Genomic DNA, 21,970 nt, shown 5'->3' with positions numbered 1-21,970 from the left:
AAAAGTGCTTATTTTAAACAGAATGGGTTTGAAATTCTGATGGGCTTAATCTATCCAACCCTTCCCACTGAAAAGGGAATTGGTTGTCCAACAGAATAGATTGTCCCACAGAATACAGAGGCTTCAGGAGGCTGTTTGGTTCATCCCCAAATCATCTCAACCATCACAAAAAAACAAAACACTTCCACAGATGATTTGTGATTCAATCTGGTTTTGAAAACTTCCAGCAGACAAAATTCCAGGCCTTCACAGGTAGTTTGTACAAGTGCTTTACAAACCTTAATCTAAACCATATCTTAACCATTTAATCTAAATTAAATCTTCTCCCATCAATCGAAGCCAATTTGAGCCAATGGTTTCTTGACCTATCCTCAGTGGGCATGGAGAACAGTTCTTCTGCTTCTTTTTGCAGCAAGGCTTCATGTATCAGAGAAGTTATTCCCAGTTCCCCAGAGCTTCAATTTTCTAGATTCACCAAGCTCATCTCTTTCAATCTCTGTTCACAATTGCATTGTCTAGATCTTGGATCTTTCTTGCTGTTGTTTTTTGGGGTTTCTTTCACTGTCCTATAGTGTGGACAAAAATTTCAACATAAATTCTGCTCAGTCCTTATGAACAATGGAAAAAACACTTTTGCTTTTGGCATTGAATCCCCAAAACTTTGTTTTTGTCTTCAGGCATTTTAAAAATTTTCTTTAGGAAATGGAAGATTTTCTCACATGTCTCAGACCAGTGAGACATTTAAAAATGATTCTGCAGTGTATTTGCAGTTTGAACAGAGTTATAATCTGTTGTGAGAGATGTATAGAATCATAAAATCACAGAATCATTAAGGTAGGAAAAGACCTCCAAGGTCATCGAGTCCAAGCATGGAGTCAGGATTGCCAAGTTCATCACTAAACCATGTCCTTAAGTGCCAAATTATGTAGTACAAATGTGTAGAAAACCTTTTACCTTTGAAAATGTGTAATTTGTGGGGAAAAAAACTATTAACTGGATGAGAGCAGAGGTGGGAAGAACAATTCCTTACTAATGAGTGGTAGTAACTGCAGCTTTAATAACAGTAACCAAATAGAAACTTGACTCTGATAGAGGGAATTCAGCCTTAAAACCAGATGATGAATTAAACCAGAATTAGATGGTTTAAATCCAGATGTTTTTCTTATTTTCTATTTTCTATTTTTTTTTTTCCCATTTTCTTATTTTTCTATACAGCCACTTATGTTTCAGGGGTTCCTTTTTCAGGCTCATTATTTCACAAGTGCAACATAAAAAGGAGGTTTTCAGCTATGCTCAGGATACTTTGATGCCTTTAGATGCCCCAGAATGGTTTGGGTTGAAAGGGAATTTAAGATTATCCCATTCCATCCCCTCTTCCATGGGTAGGGACACCTCCCACTAGACCAGCTTGCTCAAAGGCACTTCCAACCCAGCCTTGGGGCAGAACTTTCATAGGGAAGGAGGAGACACTGAGATTTTCAGAGCTGAACTCTCCCTCAATTCACTCTTTGCAGTGTTTTCCTTGCATCCCTCGTACTTGCACCTCCTGGGCCACGGCTCCTCTGCGCCCTCCAATTTTTCCTCCTGATTATCCAGGTGCAGCGCTGCTGAACCGAGGGAAAGATCACCAGTGTTTTGTCACGGAGTTAAGTGGAGTGAGGGATTTGTTCTGACCTCTGAGTTTTCCTCGCCACCAGCCCGGTTTAGCCCTGTTGCCTCACCGTTGTGTTACATCTGTTGCTCTCAGCATGGGCTCCTTTAGCTCTGTCAACATCACTTTCAATTGCCACTTGTCATCCCTGCTCCGAGCTCGATTTAATATCTCCAGCTTCCATAAGCAAAACTGATCACTGGGATTACTGAGAGTATTGGACACGCTTTATTGATGAGGTGATTGACTTATCACTGCCTCCGAGACAAAGTTTTTTTATACTGGCTCGTGGCTTTTATTTTCCTAAATCAGATACTGTCAGATGTCTGCAGAAAAGGAAGGGTCAAATGTAGCAACGCTCAGAATAAATCCAGGTGAAATGCCACTAAAATCCACAGCTATTGCAGCAATAACCAGATGTAACTGATGCAGGAATGCACAAAGTACTGGAAATCATTCCTTTATGGCTCGTGATTCCTCCTTGGGACGTACCAGACCTGCCAGGTAGTCACTAGCTTGGGACACGTATTGCTGCCACTGCGGCACTTGATGAAAACATCTGTTTTATGCCAGATTTTTCTTGGTCCTGGAATTCAAGTCTCTCTTGGACTTTAAATAGACTGAAATAAGGTTGTTCAGGGATTAGCTGGCTTTTTCCAGACTCCTTTTATTGTTGCTATAATATCTTTTTTATTAAATTGCTCACAGGTAACAACATACGGATGTGCTGTGATAAGCTCTCAGAGCTGTGCTGTTTTCAGGGAATCTTAGGTCACAGGATGAATGTCTGCAAATAGGAAATAAGAGCCAGCCACGGTTTTCTGAAGCATTCAGGCTGACTTGTGTTTGTTGTGGTGCTCCTTGCAGTTGACTGGTTTGGTGTGTAAGGCATTTGAGTGAAAAACAGCATTTTTATCAAAGAAAAAATGTTTTTCCAACTGTGTGATTGATCAATTAATTCAGCATTGAAAAGCTGAGTACTGCTAGAAAAAACAGTTTTATTTTTTCCAGCAGTCTACAGGAAAGCCACAAGCCCAGCCTAATAATTGAAAAGAGCAGAAAAAAAATAGTAAAAGAAGGTTGGAATCTGGGAAGGAAAGGTGGGGGGGGGGATAATTCTTATTTAAATTTGAAAAGAAACTGGACCAAACAAAGAAAGAAACTTTTGAAAAGAAATTTTGTGGGGTTTTGTTTGGGTTTTTGTTTGCCTGTTTTGTTTGTTTGATTTTTGTTGTTGTTTTGGGGGGTTTGTTTGTTTGGGGTGGGGGTATTTGTTTATTTGGATTTTTGTTTGTTTGATCTTTTAAGTGGAGACTCCTGAAGCCCAAATGTAAAACTACCCTAAATAAATAATTCCTAGAACATTTTAAAATCTGGAGGAATTTATTTGTACATACTTCAGACAAATATCCAAGCTTTCTCCTTCACATGATTGCAATGATAAGTTGCTTTTTTCTTCTGTGATGGTTTTTCTGCCATGTTTACATGTTTCCTAATGGGATAAATTAGGCACTCACTGACACTTTCTTGTAAAGTATTTTTTAGTTACCTCACTCTTCCTGAATTTATCAACACTTCCAGTCAATCCAAAACTGGAGAGAAGTAAATAGCACCCTAGATTATATACCTGATGTTAAGAACATAATCCAAATTATAACCTAAACCCCCCACTTTATTTAATTCAAGTTTTTTGTCTGGGTTCTCCTACTTTGTAGACAAAGTCCTGTAGTATGGGAATGAAACCCCACTGAGTTATTTGTAAGGATGTAATAGTGTGTAATACAAATTGTTACAGTGATGCCAAATCCACGCAGTTTAGGGGAAAAGTAACCAAGAGGACAATTGGATTACCTTTCCATAAATACTTCAATAGCCCAGCTATTAAGAGGTTATGATTTAAGATGATTCACAAAATAAACCTGTGAGCCAAAAGAAAACTCCCTCCAAGCAATGGAAGAAATTCCCTAAAGACACAGCCAGCCTAAGTGGGTAATCATCCCAGCAGGGATGAGGCAAAAGCATCACAGCTTTTTTTTTTTAAAAAAAAATTACTTAAATAAAGTTTATTTAAATTCCATTAGAGATCCTCCATTTAATCTTCACAGAGGAATCAGGGCAGTTTTCCAAAGCAGAAACCCCCTGACAACTTCACCCCCAAGTCACATTTGCCAAACCCCTCCAGGTACACGGGTTTGTCCTCCAGGAGTTTTGTTCATGTGGAATGAAATTGCTGCTTCCGCCTTGGGAAACACCACACAGCAGCTGGCAAATGGGCAACCACCTCCCACTAAAAGATGAGAAACATGAAGATTAAGCTGTTTTAATAAAATTTTGGCCCCTGGAGCTTTTGGTTTCCATACAGCTGACTGTATATTTTTCAGATTTATAGATGTTATCACTGTGGGATGGAACAAAGCTGTTAATTATTTGGGGTTTTTTCCCCTAAATTCAGAGAAAGCAACATCTTAATGACACACCACACCTTGCCTTGCTTATGTAAAAGATCTGACTTCCCCACCATGCCAAAAAACTACCCTCGCTCTTTCTAAAAGCTGTTACAGATCAATAAGCAGCTGTTAATAACAAGGACCAGCCCTGCTGCACACAATAAGGTTTGCAACAGCTCAAATTCCTCAGAAGAAAAATGTCCCATGAAAATGTGCAGCATTATTATTGTATGAATAACGCACATATTGATTAAGCAGTATTTCTCTACCTCCAAAATGCAAAACCAGCAAGATGCAGCCTGCAAACCAAAGCAGTCATATGAGATTTATCCCACTGTAATTTTTATGATTGCTGTCCCTTGGAATACTTGGGCTGTTTTATATTGGCACGTGTTTATATATTTCTTTTCTTATTTACTTTCATGAGGCTCATGCTGGAGGTAAATATGATTTGTACTGAAAATTACTGCAAAATTTTCACAGTGGTTTTTGAAATGTAATCTATGCTTCTTGCAGGATTAATTCACTCTTCCTCCCTCACCAAAAAATACCCACCCAGTAAGACACAGGGCATTGCACATGTAGCTGGAGTCAGAGGATTTTGCAGACGACAAGCAGACAGCTGTATTTCGTTATCAGTATATTTTTATGTCCCTTTTCCTAAGGGATTTTCCTCAGAGTCCACAGAAATAAATGATTATCAATGCAGCAAAAGATGGAGGAAACTGCTCCGATAGCAGTTTGGTGCTGTAAAACCCTCAAGTTTATGGTGGCTCAGGTGGCCCCTCAGCCCTTTTAAAGCTTTTTTTAGCAGGGCTACTGGTGCAGAACTCCATTTCTGAACAAGCAGCTGGCTTGTCAGTCCCTTGTTAAAATGAATTGTTGGTTAAAGGCCCTATCAAGAAAACCCTCTTTATAACTCCTTTTGCAAGCCAGCCACCACGTAAAGCTGCTGTCACTTGGCAAATAAAAAGCAAACTCCTCACAGGTACAGCTGTACTCCAGACTGCTCTATCAAAGCACTTTTGCTGGGTGTCTTGGCCTGCAGTTTGTGGTGGTTAGGAGAGAATTAGTGGCTTTAGTAGCAGTGAGTTGGTGGGGTTTATTAATTTATTTCTGTGAGCAGTGCCCTGGGCACTGTGTGCCTACAAAGGAGGGCACTTTGTGACCTGTCCTGTCAGAGAATCATGATATCATTAAGGTTGGAAAAGACCTGAAAGATCACTTGGTCCAACCATTAACCCAGCATTGCCAAATCCACCACTAAACCCTGTCTCTAAATGCTACATCTACACTTTATTTGGGCATTTCCAGGGAAAGGTGAACCCACTACTTGTCCTTTACAATGCTTAACCAGTCTTCCAGTGAAGAATTTTTCCTAATATCCAGCTTGAATATCCGCTGGTAGAACTCGAGGTGGTTAGTTTGTTTTACGCTATCTCTTGTTATTTGGGACCAACCTCTCTCTTGGCTACACCCTCCTGTCAGAGAGTTGTAGAGTGATGAGGAGACCCCTGCGACCCCTTTTTACAGAACAAACACCCCCAGCTTCCTCAGCCGTTCCTGGGGTTCTCCCCCAAGGAGGGGGAAGGTGAGGGGGGTAGCGAGGATGAGAGGGGCGTGGAGCAGGGACCATCCCCTGGAGCAGCACCAGGCGGGGAGCAGCTCCTGAGGGGCGGCCTCGGGCCGCGCCCTGAAGAGGGTGGTGCTGAGGGCAGGTGGGCGGGGCCCCCTCGGGCCGTCCCCTCGGCCGATTGGTTGCCGGGTGAAGGGGACGGGACGCCGCATCGCGGTGCACTCTGGGAGTTGTAGTCCATAGAGGGGAACGCACCCGGAGGCATCTGAGGCATAAGAACTACAACGATGGGGGGAGGGAGGGACAGCTGGTCGCGGTGGGCGGGGCCACAGCGGTCACGTGATGTTTGGGTGCCGGCGGTGACGGGCGGGCGGCGGCAGGTGAGCGGCGCGCGCCGGTCCTGCTGAGGGGCCAGGGGGGTGACACGGGCTGGGAGCGTGGGGACAGGGGTGGCACTGGGTCTGTGTGACACGGGGACGGGGCTGCTCTGCCACTGGGGGTTTGTATGGCATGGAGACAGGTGTGTGCGTGTGACATGGGGGCAGGGATGGCCTGGCACTTTGTATGGGTGTGCGACATAAGGACAGGATTGGCCTGGCACAGGTTGGGTGGGGGCGAGTGTGTACATGGGGATAGGGCTGGGCTGGTACTTTGCGTGTGTGTGACATGGGGACAGGCTGGCCTGGGTGTGCGTGACACGGGGGCAGGTGTGTGTGTATGGCATGGGGACAGAGCTGGACTGGCACAGGGGGTGTGTGTGACGTGGGGACAGGCTGGCCTGGGTGTGTGTGACACAGGGACAGGTGTGTGTGTGGCGTGGGGACAGGGCTGGCCTGGCACAGAGGGTGTGTGTGACATGGGGACAGGCTAGCCTGGGTGTGCGTGACACGGGGACAGGTGTGTGTGTGTGTGGCGTGGGGACAGGGCTGGCCTGGGTGTGCGTGACACGGGGACAGATGTGTGTGTGTGGCATGGGGACAGAGCAGGGCTGGCACAGGATGTGTGTGTGTGACATGGGGACAGGGTCTGGCACAGGGTATGTGTGTGACATGGGGACGGAGCTGGGCTGGCACAGGGTATGTGTGTGACATGGGGACGGAGCTGGGCTGGCACAGGGGGTGTGTCTGTGACATGGGGACAGGGCCTGGCACAGGGTGTGTGTGTGACATGGGGACAGAGCAGGGCTGGCACAAGCTGTGGTGGGTGTGTGACATGGGGACAGGGCTGGCACAGGGTCTGTAGATGAAAACTGGGGACTGTGGCTGCTGTTCCACAGCGTTTTATGCGTGTAATGAGTGATTTGGGGACAGGGCTGGCCTTGCCCAGGGCTGTGAGCAGGGAGGGACACATGTGTGAGGGTGCTGTGGAGCACGCCTATGTCCCATGTCACCAGGATGGGATGTCCCTGCACCCAGTTTGTCACCGTCCCATAGCTGCTCACGAAGAAACCTTGATTTATCGATTTCCAGCACAATGACAACATTGGCAACTGCTCCTGGGTTGTTACCTGCCAGGTTTTGGCTCAATTTTAACCTCACAGAGGGCATGATGTTGTTTATTTATTATTTTTTCCCCCCTTCCAGGCTAATTTGGGAGTTTGAGGCAGTGGGATGGATTTGGAAGTACAGGGAGAAGAAATAAAACCATTTTTATACATAGAAAGCGCTGCTTTCTGCAGTGGCCCTCGGCTGACTGCAGAAACTTTTTTTTGGTTGCTTTTGTACTTGGAAAAGTGTTTGTGGTTTGAAGCTTTTAATAAAAGCTCCCCCGAGCTGTGGGGTACAATTAACCTCCGGCATCTGGCGCCGGAGTGGACTTTGCTGGGGAAACCTCGTGTTCCCATGGAACTGTTCAGTGTCTTTGTGTGCATATCAAAAAAGCAGAGGGTTTGGGAAGCTTAAAGCATGTTTCATTCTGCCACCAGCATGCTGAATACGCCTTGCAAAACCCTCTGCTTGTTAGCATTTGAAGTTTTCTGTGACATTTTGGAGCTTGAGGTGCATCCTTGTGTCTGGGAGTGCTGTAGGAACAAGGAGGTGTTTGTTTGCAAACCCTTGCGTGGGGTGGCGGCCTTAAGTTTTGCTTTGTGCTACATTCTGCACAAAGGATTTAGGATTCAGCAGACTGAATCCTAAATTTTTACTAGCTGTGTGCTGTGGAGTGGGAAGGATTGATTAAAACATGAGGATTTTCCCCCACCTTTTTTCTTTGTTTGTTTTGTTTAGCAATAAGGTTTATACTTTATCAAGCATTTATCACTTTTCCCAGCCTGGTTTTTCCCTTTGCAGTGGGGCTGTGAATGTACAGTGCCCCATCCTGCCCTGCTGGGCTCTGCTGTGGTCTAGGTGTCCCTGCAGGTGTTTCTGGTCCTTAAATCACCACTGACTCAGGCCAGCTGCTGTCTGACCTCTTGATGCTCTCCTGCTCAGCTGTTTTCTCCAGCTATGATGTCCTTTTGCATCTCATCTCCAGGCTGAACTCTGGATGTTTTCTGGAGTCTTAATCATAGAATGGGTTGGGTTGGAAAGGACCTTAAACACCATCCAGTTCCCCCCGCCTGCCATGGGCAAGGACACCTTCTACTGTCCCAGGCTGCTCCAAACCCCATCCAGCCTGGCCTGGAACACTTCTCTGGGCAGCCTGTGCCAGGGCCTCACCACTCTGCCAGTGAAGAATTACCTCCTAAAACCCAATCTAAATCTACACTCATTTAGCTCAGTGACATTCCCCCTTGTTCTATCACCCCATGCCCTTCTGGAAATTCCCTTTTCTTTGTGTTGATGCAAATTCAGGTTTTTAAATCCCTGATGTGTCAGGGCATTGCTGTCTGACTCCTTGTTGCCTTCCTGCTCTGCTGTCTTTGCCAGCTGCAGCATTCTTTTCCCTCTCATCTTCAGGCTGGTTTCTGGACTTCTTCTAGGGTGTTAAGTGTGCTGATTCCGACTTTCCAGTGGTCATGCATGCAACAAATCACCCTTCTTGTGCTTTCCAAGGCCTCCCACCTTCCTGGTTTGCTTTTGTTTATTAATGCAACTAAAAATTAGCTTGACCACTAATGCAGTGATGATGGACATGGGAGGGGCTGATCAGTGCAGCCTCATGCCCTCCTTGATCAAGGCTTCCAATTCAGATTCCATCCATGTTTCCTCCTGTTCTTGTGTCTAAAGCAAGAGTTACAGGGTGGTGAGGCAATGAACCAGGTTGCCCAGAGAAGCTGTGGATGCCTCATCCCTGAAACTGTTCAATGTCAGATTGGGTGGGACTTGGAGCAGCCTGGGATAGTGGAAGGTGTCCCTGTCCATGGCAGAGGTTGGAACTGGATGAACCTAAACGTCCCTTCCAACCCAAAGTGTTCCATGATTCTTTAAATTATTGAGATTGGCTAAAGAGATCGGTAGAACAGAGATTTTAATATTACAATATTTTATTCCCATCTTCTCTTGTGCAAGCAACCTCATTCATTTTCTCACAGCTCTCTTTATTTATCTATTTTTTTATTTATTTAAAACATTTTCAACCTCTCATCATTTACTCCTCGTCACAAAATCCTCTGGTGTGACCACATCTCCCTTCCTGCTCTGGGTCTGGAGAATCTTTACTGGGAGTAGAGGAGAAATAAATATTCTGTGTCTTGATAAATTTGCACATTGATATTACAGCACTTAAAATGTAATTGAAAAGAAAAAAAAAAAGAGGGAAGCTGAAAATGAATGAGTCTGTGCTTCCCCTTCCTTATAAATACATATATATATATATATATATATACATATATATATATATATAAAATGGTATTTTGAATTGTTGGTTCTTCTGGGATTTCAGGAATATTTAAATAGCAAGTGTGAAAGGGTAAATAATATCAAGATAAAAATAATACTTTCGATTCCCTGCCTGTACCATAAACACATTCTGCTCGATGAAAGTGGAATGAGTAGTTGAAAACTTTTAATTTACTTTTCCCATCTTTATTATCCTCCTTCCTACAGTTCACCTACTCTGTGCAGTGGGGTGAGCTGGGTGGCTTTCACTTGGGTTTTTATGGGACTTCCAAGGGTTGCTGGTGCATCAGAGGACTGGAAATTGGTGACACCTGAGGGTTTTAGGTTACCAGGATGAGCCTCTGTTTTATTTAGGGTTGGAGTTGTCATTGTCAGAGCAAAGGCTGCTTGCACTGGAAAGGACTTGATCCAGGATTGATCCCAGTGAGGATGGATGGGTGGGTGGATGGGTGGATCTTTCCACCCAGGGCATGCTTGGGTCATGTGTTTTGACCTCTGGTGTCTGGGCTGGGGGATGAACAGATTGAAGGGAGCCCTGGGGAGAAGGACTTGGAGGTGCTGGTGGATGAGAGGCTGGACATGACCCAGCCACGTGCACTTGGAGCCCAGAAATCCAAACATGTCCTGGGCTCATCCAAAGCTGGCAGGCAGCAGCTGAGGGGAGGATTCTGCCCCTCTCAGGTGAGACCCCACCTGCAGAGCTGCCTCCAGCACAGGAGGGACCTGGAGCTGTTGGAGCGAGTACAGAGGAGACACCAAGGGGATCAGAGGAATGGAGTTCCTCTGTTCTGGAGCCAGGCTGGGAGAGCTGGGATGTTCAGCCTGGAAAAGAGAAGGCTCCAGGCTCTTTAGTGCCTAAAGGGGTTCCAAGACAACTGGAGGGGGACTATGGACAAGGGCCTGGAGTGATACAACAGGGGAGAATGGCTTCTCACTGACAGAGGGCAGGTTTGGATTCAATATTAGAAAAAATTCTTTATTGTGAAGGTGGGGAGATCCTGGCTGTGCTATCCCTGGAAGTGTCCAAGGTCAGTTTGGATGGGGCATGGAGCAACCCGGGATAGTGGAAGGTGTCCCTGCCCATGGAAGGGGGGCTGGAACTGGGTGACCTTTAATGCCCCTTCCAGCCCAAGGTATTCTGTGATTCCTGACCATTAGAATGTGTGTGTTTTCTTATGATATGATCCACTCAGTCTAAATTTAATCCAACTGTTTAAGCATGAATCTAACTCCAAACTGGAATATCAGAGTGATGATGGTGTTTGTGGGGAAAATGCTGCAAAACTTCTTCCTCAGCAGCATCACCAACCTTTCAAAGTGCATTGTATTTTGGAGAACATTTTTTGCCCTGTGCAGAGTCAAGTGTGGCCCCAAAATGGTGTTGGTGTTTTTGGAGGTGGCAGTGGGCACTGCAAGGCTGGGGGAAAGCTCTGCCCTTCACTTGATGTTGAGTGCACAGAAAGCTTCATAAAATATTGGTGCTCTTTTCCTACTGCAAAAGAGCCAGAATTGTCTGTATTTTGCTGTCAGAAAGGATATTTGTGTTTTTTAATAATACACAGTATTTCCCAAAGAATATGGTCAAGATAAGAATCTTACTCCCTATTTTTTTTTTTCTGCTCGCCTTGCAAATGGTGGCGTCTAAGATTAAAATAACGCAAGAGTTAAATTAATCTGATTTAACACTTGCAGGGAGGTTTCTATTTAAAACTCTTTTTCTTCGAAGTGTCACTAGTCAGGAAATTCAGTAGGCAGGTGCCATGTCTTTGTTGCAGTGCATGGGCACATCTCTGCAGTGTTTCTGAGGATGAAAAAAATAGCATTTAACTAAAATAAAAGAGAGGCAGGATGGATTATCTTCTTTTTATGTCCATTTTGTTCGTCCATTAGAAAAGCAAGGATTGCACTGATAATCAGTTGCTTTTTAAATATGTCCTGAAGACTGGTACAAAAAAATAAGTGGTGTATCAGCAGGTGTTTTTCAGGTTTTTTTTCTGGGATGCAGAGCTGTGGGGGAAAACTCTCCCAAGGGCTGTTTAGGTGTGTTGGCAGTTCATCTGCTGGGATGCTGTAAGCAAAATCTGGAAAATATTTTCCAGCTTCTCCTTGAAATACCTATACTTACACTTTTTTGGGGTTTTTTTGGTAAAATTCCTTTTTTTTTGGAAATAAATACTGATGTTGGGTTAGGTGATGATTCTTCACTCTCGCTGTCATCTCTTCATTAAATAAAAGCAGAAAATAACTGCAAAATGTTTGATGCTCTTCATTGTGTAGCTTTGTTTTGTTCTTGTTCTGCTGTCCCCTCTGCTGCAAAGCCAGGCATAGATGTGTATAAGAGACAGTCATTGTGTAGCTTTGTTTTGTTCTTGTTCTGCTGTCCCCTCTGCTGCAAAGCCAGGCATTACAAAAATAAGATTTTTTGAGGTTATTAAGGACTTTATTAGTCCTCCTTCTCCTCTCTGCATAATTTATTGTCTTTGTAGTCTTGAATAACTTGGCCATGTATTTTTTTTCCCCTTGTAGGACTCCTCCATCATCTGGTGCATGGAGTAAAGGAGTGCAGGACACAGCCGTGCTGTAGGATTTTATTCCAGAGCTGTTGCCATAGTTCTTATTTCTGTAAAATAAAACATTTTCTTTTTCCACGAGAGACTTTGATCATGCTCATTGCTGAAACCTGTTGCTTTTTTTTCCATTTATAATGAATCTTCTTCTGATGCTTCTGGTGGAGGAGGGAGGTGCCTCTCTTATTTTTCTAAATGTGAAAAACCAGGCAGATTTGGAGGTGTTATGATCCAGATTTTTGGATTAACCCATTTCTTGGCTGTTACGAGATGCCAGAGACTCAAATATGGTACGAGGGAACTCCCAAACTTGCTATTAATGGCTGCTTTGTAAAAAGCCCCATGCACAGCCGGGAATGCTGTTTTTCTTCATCTTTTCTTCCCCCACTTTGAAATTCCCTTGTTTTTTGTGACAGGACAAGGGGAAATGTCTTTAAGCTGAAGAAGATGAGCAACCTGGTCTAGTGGAAAGTGTCCCTGCCCATGGCAGGGGTTTGGAATGAGATGATTTTTAAGGTCCCTTCCAACCCAAACCAATCTGTCATTCTATGATTTACCGATACATGACATCTCATGAGTGTGACCACAGTCCTCATGCGATGGTGCTGCCTGCCCACCTCGTGTGCCCCAGTTTTGGGGTGTCTTAGGGCAACAAAATCCTCTTGGGCTGTTTAGGGAAGTTTTGGATGATATCTCACTGAGTCTACAAGCTGTGGAATAGTCACTTTAATTTTAGATTCATTGAATCCTAAAACAGTTTGGGTTGGAACAGGCCTTCAGGATCATCTCATTCCAACCCCTGCCATGGGCAGGGACATCTTCTGCCAGACCAGGCTGCTCAGAGCTCCATCCAACCTGGCTGTGGACACTCCAGGGATGGGGAATGTTCAGGATTAGAGGGAGCAGTGGTTGCAACTCACTGTAGGTGATTGCAATTAGCTTTAAGCTGAATTTTTAGCAAATGCTTTGCAGCATCCCGTGTTCCAGCATGGAGATGTTCACCGCGCTCCAAGTTCTTCTAATTTTGGAGATAAAAATGCTGCCATGCATCTGGAGATGGGGGAGGTTGATGAGGCTGCGGGAGCAGTGCTGGGTAACACCTTGTTTCATATCACCCTGTACGTGACAGAAATTCTTGTTGGAAGCTGCAGGCCTTCAGATTTTCCTTCTTGCAAACTGAATCAAGAGCTAAACCTTAATACAGCTTTTCACTGTATTTTTCTCCACAAAAACAATTGATTTACGATCCCTTGTGCTGCTATTTGCTTTCTAGGCTCTCATGAGAACCTCCTAATTTCTAAAATACCTGATTTATACAATTTTAGACATAGTGTTAGATAGCTTGAGATGTGCTTTACCTTCCCCAAATGTGTTGTTGTCTTCTGTTGTGTGCCTGGTAATCTCCAGCTGCTCCCTTACCCGAGTGCCTGTTGCTGCTGGGGTGACCCTAATGTCAGTCCCATCAAATATTCTGCTGCAAGCTGTGGATGCTCAGTGAAAAAGTACAAAAAATTAATCTTACAAATATATGTATATTATAAAATGTATGTATATTATTAAAAACTGATTTCTATAATATGGTGCATAAGACCATATATATAAAATTCAAATCTATATAATAATAATACTGGATGTGATTTTGTTTTGCTTTTATGTTCTGTATTTTTGGCCTTTGTTTTAAAGAATTTAAAAATTTTAGTATTTTCTCTGCCAAGGGTGCTGTGGGATTGATGTGGGCAGGATGAGGCCATGGTGAATGCTTATAGCTGTGATCAGGGAAGTTTGTCCAACTTACTGATGCTCCATATCCTCTTCCAGACCATCCCATGCAGGTTTTAAAGCTATCCAGAGCTGCAGCAATGGTGAAAAATCAAGTCATTTTACTAAATTTACTTTTACTAATGATAAATATGGTAAAACTCTAACAGAATTAAAATAGCAGTGCTTAAATTGTGTTGAGGCTACTGCACGTTAGAGTTTCAGTTTCTCAGTGTCAAGGACCTTCAGCTTCCATTAACAGCAAGTGCTCAAAGATGGTAGTAGATGGCAAAATGTGGGTGTGGAAGCCTGAATATGCTGTCCAAAGCTTTTTGACACTCTGCCTTACAGAACAGCTGTGTGCTTTCCAAAGCCCTTCTAAGTTTTGATGGTGCACCATCAGGAGGTTTCATAGCTATGGGCTGTTTTTCCAAAAATGTCATGGATTCTGTCCTAGCCAAGTGCCCAAACCAGCCTCTTGGAGAGACATCTTAGCAAGTGGTGAAAACAGGATTGCAGTATTTGTGTAAAACAGGACACCTTTGAATGTGAAAAAGCAAACTGAGAGTCTCATTACAGATATTTTCCTGCTGATCATCCTCAGAGCTGAAGCAGCTGGGTTTCATAGGATCCTAGAATGGTTTGGGTTGGAAGGGACCTATTTCCAACCCCCTGCCATGGGCAGGGACACCTTCCAGTATCCCTGGTTGCTCCAAATGCCATCCCCACTGGCTTTGAACACTTCCAGGGATGGGACATCCACAACCTTTCTGGCTTTTTCTCCTTTGTCCCAAACATAGGGCAGTCAAGAGAGTGGAATTCTGGTGGGTTGGGTTTTTTTTCCTCTTAGGGGAATACTTGCAAATTAATTGTAAAGATTCTCTTCCCTCTGCATGGAAACCAAGGACTGCTTTTTTATTTTCTTTTTTTTTATTTCTATTTCTTTGCACATTGTTCAGGTGTACCTTTGTTTCCCTTCATGTATAAAGATATCCCACAGGCTCTGAGGACTTCAGCCTTGCTCTTCTCTCATTGGCCTTTTCTTTTCTTACTGCACTGTGCTTGCCATCCTTTAAAAAATTAATTAAAATTTAAGTATAATCTCAGAAATAGAGTTGTGCATCTTAGTCCTGTTTGTGAGGCATTTGAACGCAGAATATAAAGAATGTGTGTCTGGAGGTCCTGCTATCCCCAGGGGCACTCACTGCCTCTCTGCCTGTACTTCCTGAATTTGAGCATCTCTTTTCCTTTCCTTTCTGGTGAGACCAAAACCAGTTTTTGAATTTTCCTCACTGACTGGTTTGTGGGCTTGAGATGCTGCAGGCTCCTTCAGCCCCATCGGGGTGTGAGATCCTCCTGCTGGGATGGTTTGGCTTTTGCTGCTTTTCTCCACCAGCAGAAATTGCTTTTCAAAATTTGTGGTTATTCTGTGTTGGTGCAATAATCCAATGCCTTGGAAGCAAGTGATGGCCTGCAGGGTAAGGGGATGAGTGGTCTCCACTGGTCATTTACATGCAGATCATAGAAGGGTTTGTTGGAAGGGACCTTCAAGATCATCTTGTTCCAGTTCCCCTGCTGTGGGCAGGGGCACCTTCCACTAGACCAAGCTCCATCCAATCTGGCCTGGAGCACTTCCAGGCAGATGAGTCCCTTGGCTGCTTTTCCTCTACAACAGCTTTGGTGGAGGGAGATTTATAGACTTGATGTCATCCTTTCTCCTCTCCCACACCCCATAGCTGGTTGTCATGAGTTGATGTCATCTCGATGGACATCACCTCAAAGCCTACAGCACCACGATAAATCCCTTGTTGTTGGCTGGAGCCACGTCTTCTGCTGGTTCTCCACCTTCCATGAACTCACCATCCTGGGCAGACTGAGCCTGGTTATTTTGCCTGGCTGCAAACCCCTTTGCAAAGTTGTTCTGAGCAGACCAGGGTCACCTTGCACTCACTGGTTTGGTAGCTGGGCTCCAGTGCCGATTCCCTGCGTGGCATCTCGTAAATAGCTCCAGTTTTCCATTTTATTTCCCAGACCTGTTTACACCTTGCCAGAAATAATTACAACCTCTGAGCCTGGGGTTTGCTGGGTGAGGGGGAGGAGGGCGAAGAGAAAAACCTGCAAACCATGTTTTTTCATGTCCTGTCATCAATATGGTGCTGCCAGTGGGATTGGGATCTCCCTTCTGGGGCATGAATCAGGCTGTGCTCGCGTCCGCCCAGCATCGCTCCTGTTCTGTGCTTGAGAATTCTTTCCCTTCTTCTGTTCAGCATCATCTTAAATTCATATCCCAGGTCGTGCCTCTCTCACCTGCTTTATTACCTCGTCATGTGTTTTCCCAAGAATGTCTTGCACGTGGAAAAACCTCTCCTGCTTCCCTCGTAAAACCAGCTCCTTTTGTGCTCTTCCTCCTCCAGCACCTGTGCGTTTTTCCTCCATCCATGCAGAGCTACTTTCCTCCTTCTTGCCATGTTTTTTTGAGCACCTTGGAGCCTGCGCATCCTCCTGGAGAGGCGGGTGGATGCCATCAGTGCTGGTTTTGCATCCGAGCCGGCGCTCGCTGTGGTCATGTGTGGAGCCGGTGGGGAAGGCAGGAATATTTTTAGCCTGCACTTCTGTGAGCTGCTCAGGGGGCCGCCCACAGCAGAGTATTAAAATAATAGCAGGGACATTGGGTAAGCTCTGCAGCAAAATGTTGATATGCAAATTGCCATCTTAAGAGCAAACCTCAAGGCGATTTTTGGCAATGCATGCAAGGCTCTGGAGCAGTGTGTTTTGAATAAAGATTACAGCAAAGGGATTTCGCCTGGAGGCCACGCTCGTCTCATTTATTCAGAATCTTAGCAGAGCTGGTAATTCAGTGTTGGAAGCCAACAGGGTGAAACGTATGCACCTTTAAAAAGGTATTAGATTAGCATTGGCGAAACAAAATGTCATGTCACCTCTGTAAGTGAAATTTCCAGGCTTGCAGAAGCAGTAAATTTGGTTGGATTTCATTTGCAAGTAGTTCCTGGGCGCTGTCCAAGGAAGAGGTGGCTCTGATGGCAGCAGAGTTGGTTTGGGAGGTTTCGAGGCATTACCTGGTAAAAAAATGAGCTTGTGCCAACTGATTCTGCACTACTTTGGCTTTTCTCTTCGACTTGGTGATGGGCAGCTTGGATGTTGGAAACCGTGCAGTAAGAAATCAGATCACATTTGAATTCCTTATTTTTTTTATTATTTATTTTTTTTGTTTATTTTCTTGGTTATTGAGTTCATGTTGGCACTACTGGCAAGGAAACAGCAGTAAATTCGTAGAATATTAGAACAATTTGGGTTTGCAGGGGTCTGAAAGATCATCTTGTTCTGATCTCTGCCATGGGCAGAGACACCTTCCAGGTTGCTCTGAGCCCTGTCCAGCCTGGCTTTGGACACTTTCAGGGATGGAGCAGCCACATTGCCATTTATGATGTCACGTCAAGCTTCCCATCCACCAATATCCCCAAGTCCTTCCTCTCCTCAGGGCTTTTCTCAATGAAGGATTTGAATTCTTCCATTTATTCCAGTTCTTGAGGAGCAAGAATGAAATTGTAGGTGTTTTCATTATCCTTGGTTTCTTTCACCCATCAATGCCCGAGTATTGATAGGTGCAGGAAAAGTTCATATCACAACAAATAATGTTGCTCTAGAATTGGAGAGTGGCAGTAAATTAAACAACTTGTGAGTTTTTGGGTTTGTTTGGAATATTTTAATTCTTGAAGATTGTTACAAATCCATCCATTTTAGAAGCTGGAGAGGAATGATTTTGAGTGGGAATCAAAGTAGTTGGTAGCTAATTTTTCTCTCTTTGAATGAGGCATGGAAGAACCAGGTGGCTGAGACTCTGTGGGAACACATTCTGACTTTGATACAAGTTTGTGTTGATCAGATCTTAGTTCACTTGTATCCTTTAATTACAAGTTCCAACACCATGAGACTTTTAAATACCAGATTTTGAGAACGTTTTCTGCCAAAACTGCACGCTTTAACTGCAGATCCTGTTGGCAGGCATCTCAGGGGCTGTTGACTTCCCTCTTTTGTAGTCTCATCCTCTCTTATCGAGTTTTTTCTCCTTAAAATTCTAACATCATTCGATAAAATAGCAAAGCTCATGGGTGTGTAGCCCTGTGAAGATCACTGCGTCCTGCTTGCATCCCAAAAGAGCCAAGTAAGTACAGGAAAAACATGTTTCAAGTTTGGTTCAGGCACATCTTGAATCTTCTTTGTGTCTGTCCTTCGGTGCATCCTGCCTCTCCCTGGCCTTAAACACAAGGTGCTGGTTTAGTCTTCCCATGCTGCCTGTGCCTTGCTGAGATATTGATTCTTCCCTCCAAGGTCATGAAACTCCGCTCCTGACTTTGAAATGTTCCAAGTCTCCACCTCTCCATTCTTCTTCCTTCTTGCTGATTTCATTTGTAGGAATGTTCTTCATTTTCCCCAAAGCTTGTTTTTTTGGTGGTGTATCTTCAGGGAACATCACAGCTGACTATCATGCCAGTGTTTTTGTCTTTCCAGATTGTGTTTCCTGAAATTTCCCATCAAATCTGTGTTCAACTCCTTCTGCGTTCAGTCTCCTATTTTAAGGTCTTTATTGCAGGAGTTATCGTTGTAGTCTGTATTTATACAATGTTTCACGTGATGCAGATGTGATTCCAAAGTGGTGCCTTTGATAATTGCCTTCAAAATTGTTGTTTTGGTAACTAACAATCTTGAGAATACTGTCATTTTATATAAATATTATTACATCTATAGGCCAGAGACAGAAATTAGAACATATTAAGACATTGTAGATGTTAATACTTAAAAATCAAATACAAATAATTAAAATATACATGTTTTTTTTCTGGCCCTACCTTAGTTCCTGTGGTAGTTAGGACATCAGATGCTTTCTGTGGGGCAACTGAAATGCTGAACTCTGATCTCAGCAGATAGGAAATATTTTTGTAAAGCTGTGCATTTAGACTAATTCTGTCTGTTGTAGAATGTGCTGAGGATTTGTGATCCTCAGCAAGCATTTGACAGATCTTAACTAGTTCTGCTCTGTCTTGTCAATCAAAATTAAACGCCCACCTCACTCCTTCCTACTTTCTCTCTCTTCCAGCCTTTTTATTTAGGTTGGTCATTAAAATTGCTCATAACCATAGAAACGAGGAAAACCCGCCCCTTCCTTTCCAGTAGTGTGATATTCCTGTACTGATATCATGTGAATTACATACACGATGGCTTAAAAAAACCTCAAAAACCTGCAGGTGGGCAGAGCTGTCACTAATTCCTCCCTATAATTGAGTTGTCCCAGTGGATGCCAACCAAGGATCACCTCCCTCTGGCATTCCTTTATGGAGAATGCAAGAGGGACACAAAGGAGAGGCCCTGCTGTGGAGAAACCACCAGAAAAAGATTGAATTGGAGAAGAAAACTTCAATTCCAGGGAAGGAACTGGTGGGAGCATGAGATAAGGAGAAGATGGATGGGCAAGAAGTCTCATGTGCAATGTGGTGTGGTTTTGATCATTTCAATATTGGTTTTCGTCCTCCTAGGGCTGCCTTGGATGCTCTGAGAAATTATAATGATATTTCTGGGAAACTGGACCACCAGGTTTCTATTCTTAAGAACCTGAATCTCTACTTGGCAGGATGGGGTGTGCCATGGCTTAGCTTGTTCTGAAAAATTGAAATGACCACTGTTTTTATGCTTGTACAGGCAGTTTAAAAATGCTTGCCCCAAGGCTACATACATGAGGGTGATAAAAACTCCTGCCTCAGCAGCCATGAACATCTTGAGATTTCTGTGTGCTGGACTTTGTGTGCTGGACAAATAATTCTGTTTTCATTTGGAGCAGGACTGCCTCAATTTGAGACAAATTTTGTCATTTTTTTCTCCCCACCTTAAATTGCAATAAATCATATATAGGAAGGTCTCCAGGATGGAGATGTGGATTGCTCCTGAATTAGTTGGATGTAAAAGTTCCACCACTCTTCTTATATGAAGGCTTGTCTCTTGGGAAGAGGAATTTTGACCTTTGGTCAGAGAAATAACAAGGGAGAAGTGTTGTGTGATGTGTCATGACAAAGTTCTGCTGAGCAACATCTTAAAATTTAAAGGTCTTTCTTATTTACCCTGTCTTTGAAAGCTGGTTCTGGGTACTGGACTTTAACTTAAAGGCTTTTAATCATTATTTTCCCCCATGTTTTGGAGGTGTTGGCTTTTGAGGGTGTTGAAGTCGACTGTGTAATCAAAGAGGAGGAAAGGGTAATTGGGTGGCTTTTCTAAGGGAAAAAAAACTCAATGCAGGAGCTCCTTTGGCATCCTTTGCTGCTCTCTTTGGCCCCAGTGTATCCCAAATGGTTTGACTTTCTCCACCATCCCATCATAAGGAGGGATTAGAAGGCTTTCATGGTTTCTGGAAGGCTCTCTCCTGTGTGGTGATGCTCCTCCTGTTCAAAACAAGCCCAAAATATCAGCATTTTTATTCAAACACTTTCTTTGAGAAATAATTGCTGTAAAAAGTCTGTAATATTTTTATTTCCTTACTTTGTCCAGTGTACAAGTGCCTGCACCTGAGCTGCCTAAGCCATTCTTTTTCTTCTTTTCTCTTTTATTTTTTATTAAAGCATAATAAACTGTATTAAAAGTGTCTTAAATTCCTTCTGGAGTATTAGTTTCCAAATTTGGGCAAAAAACCCCACAAGCATTTGTGAAAGTGTGTTTGGGAAATAAGTTTATGATGTCATTACAGTCTCCAGAGTTATCTGAGTTTTTGGATCCTTATGGATGCTGTTCCTGATGAGAGGAAATGGCCTCAAGTTGTACCAGGGGAGGTTTGGATTGAATATAAGAAAAAATTTCCTCACTGAAATCATGGTCAAGCATTGAACAGAGTGCTCATAGAAGTGGTAGAATCACCATCCCTGAAAATGTTCAAAAGTCCAGTGCTGGGTCCACTTGGTTATCTCAGTTGTGTGGTTGAAAGTTGTTCTCAGCAATCCTTATATTTGCATGGGCTTTCTTTTTGTGGGAAATGTAGTAAAAATGTACTAAAACCAGCTCCTGTTTAACTGGCTAATACTGTCTATAAAATATCCCATAGATAAACAGGGGGAAATGACACTAATGTGAAATCACAAATTGCAGAAAATAAAATTCCTTGCTGTGTTTTGCTAGGCATCCCCTAATGTTTGCACCCTGAAATGAGAGGGAAGAAATGTTCTTTTGTTTCCTTTTTTTTGTGTGTGTTCCATTGTCAACAGACATGGTGTAGGCCAAAAGCAAAGCTTTCCTAATATATGGATATGTTTAACAAATTCACAGGGTATGAAAACTCCCAGATGAATCTAAAGATACAGCTAAAACCTCAGTCTTGGGAATCCCTGAGCTTCAGACTGAGGGAGGCAGAGCAGATAAAAGCCTGTTTTTGCTTCTCACATCTGATTTTCTTTTTTTTTTGTCCTTTTATCTAAACAGGAACAATACTGCTGAGCTGGGCCTTGGGTCCATTGGGTTATTGCTGCCAAGTTCCCAGCAAGTGGCTCCACAACACAGCAGAATAAAACTGTGGGTGAGGTAATTTTTGCTGTTCTCTTGCCTTGTAATCCTTCTCATTTCATTTTTTATTTTTCATTGCTTTTGGTTGGTTTTCTCCATATCCTTTCAGCTCATTGGAGGTGATGTTGCATGTTGTAGAGGAGGCTCTGGAGTGGTAGGAGTGCTGTGGGCTTTGCTCTCGCAGATGCTCACCTCTGGATGACATCTTCTGCTCTTGCAGTGGTTTCCTTGTTTTAACTGGTTACTGTTGCGTGATCTCCACCCATGTTCTCCCCCAACATCTGATCTTGGCTGTGCATTAAACTCTGGGATGTCCCCTGCTCATGATATGTTGACTTTGAGTTGAGCTTTCTGGCCAAAGCCAGAGTTGCTGGGTGTTCTCTGCTAGGAACAGATGGTCAGTGAAAGTTCCATTTTTCAAGGTGTAACAGACTGTGTCTGTAAAACCTATGGAGTTCTTTAACAGCAATAACAGTTTTCTTAAACTGCATCTGTTTTTCCCACCTGGAATATCGTTAACAGTAATTTGTATCATGGCTGGAATAGTTGTTTCATGGGCTCCAGCTTAATAGGAGGAAATAAATATTTTCTTGGGTATTTTTGGTTTGCTGTCTGTTTTTCCTTGTTAGAATGTT

The 21,970-nt window shown here is 43.5% G+C and overlaps 1 protein-coding gene across 13 annotated transcripts in view; it reads left to right on the top strand.

Moving 5' to 3' along the window:
• The first annotated feature begins 6,007 nt into the window (after positions 1–6,007).
• Positions 6,008–21,970, top strand: part of TSNARE1 (t-SNARE domain containing 1) — a 449,947-nt gene continuing 433,984 nt past the window's right edge. For 4 of the 13 annotated variants that reach the window (XM_015619065.1, XM_015619053.1, XM_015619055.1 and 1 more), the window contains exons 1-2: positions 6,013–6,054; positions 21,255–21,348. The gene's annotated coding sequence lies outside the window, so the exon portion shown is untranslated. Of the gene's footprint in view, positions 6,055–21,254; positions 21,354–21,970 lie in introns of all 13 variants that reach the window. The other 9 variants (XM_015619062.1, XM_015619063.1, XM_015619060.1 and 6 more) reach the window with 4 other exon arrangements.

Source organism: Parus major, chromosome 2, assembly GCF_001522545.3.
Source record: "Parus major isolate Abel chromosome 2, Parus_major1.1, whole genome shotgun sequence".
NCBI lineage: Eukaryota > Metazoa > Chordata > Aves > Passeriformes > Paridae > Parus > Parus major.
This window is presented reverse-complemented; position numbering and strand designations above follow the sequence as displayed.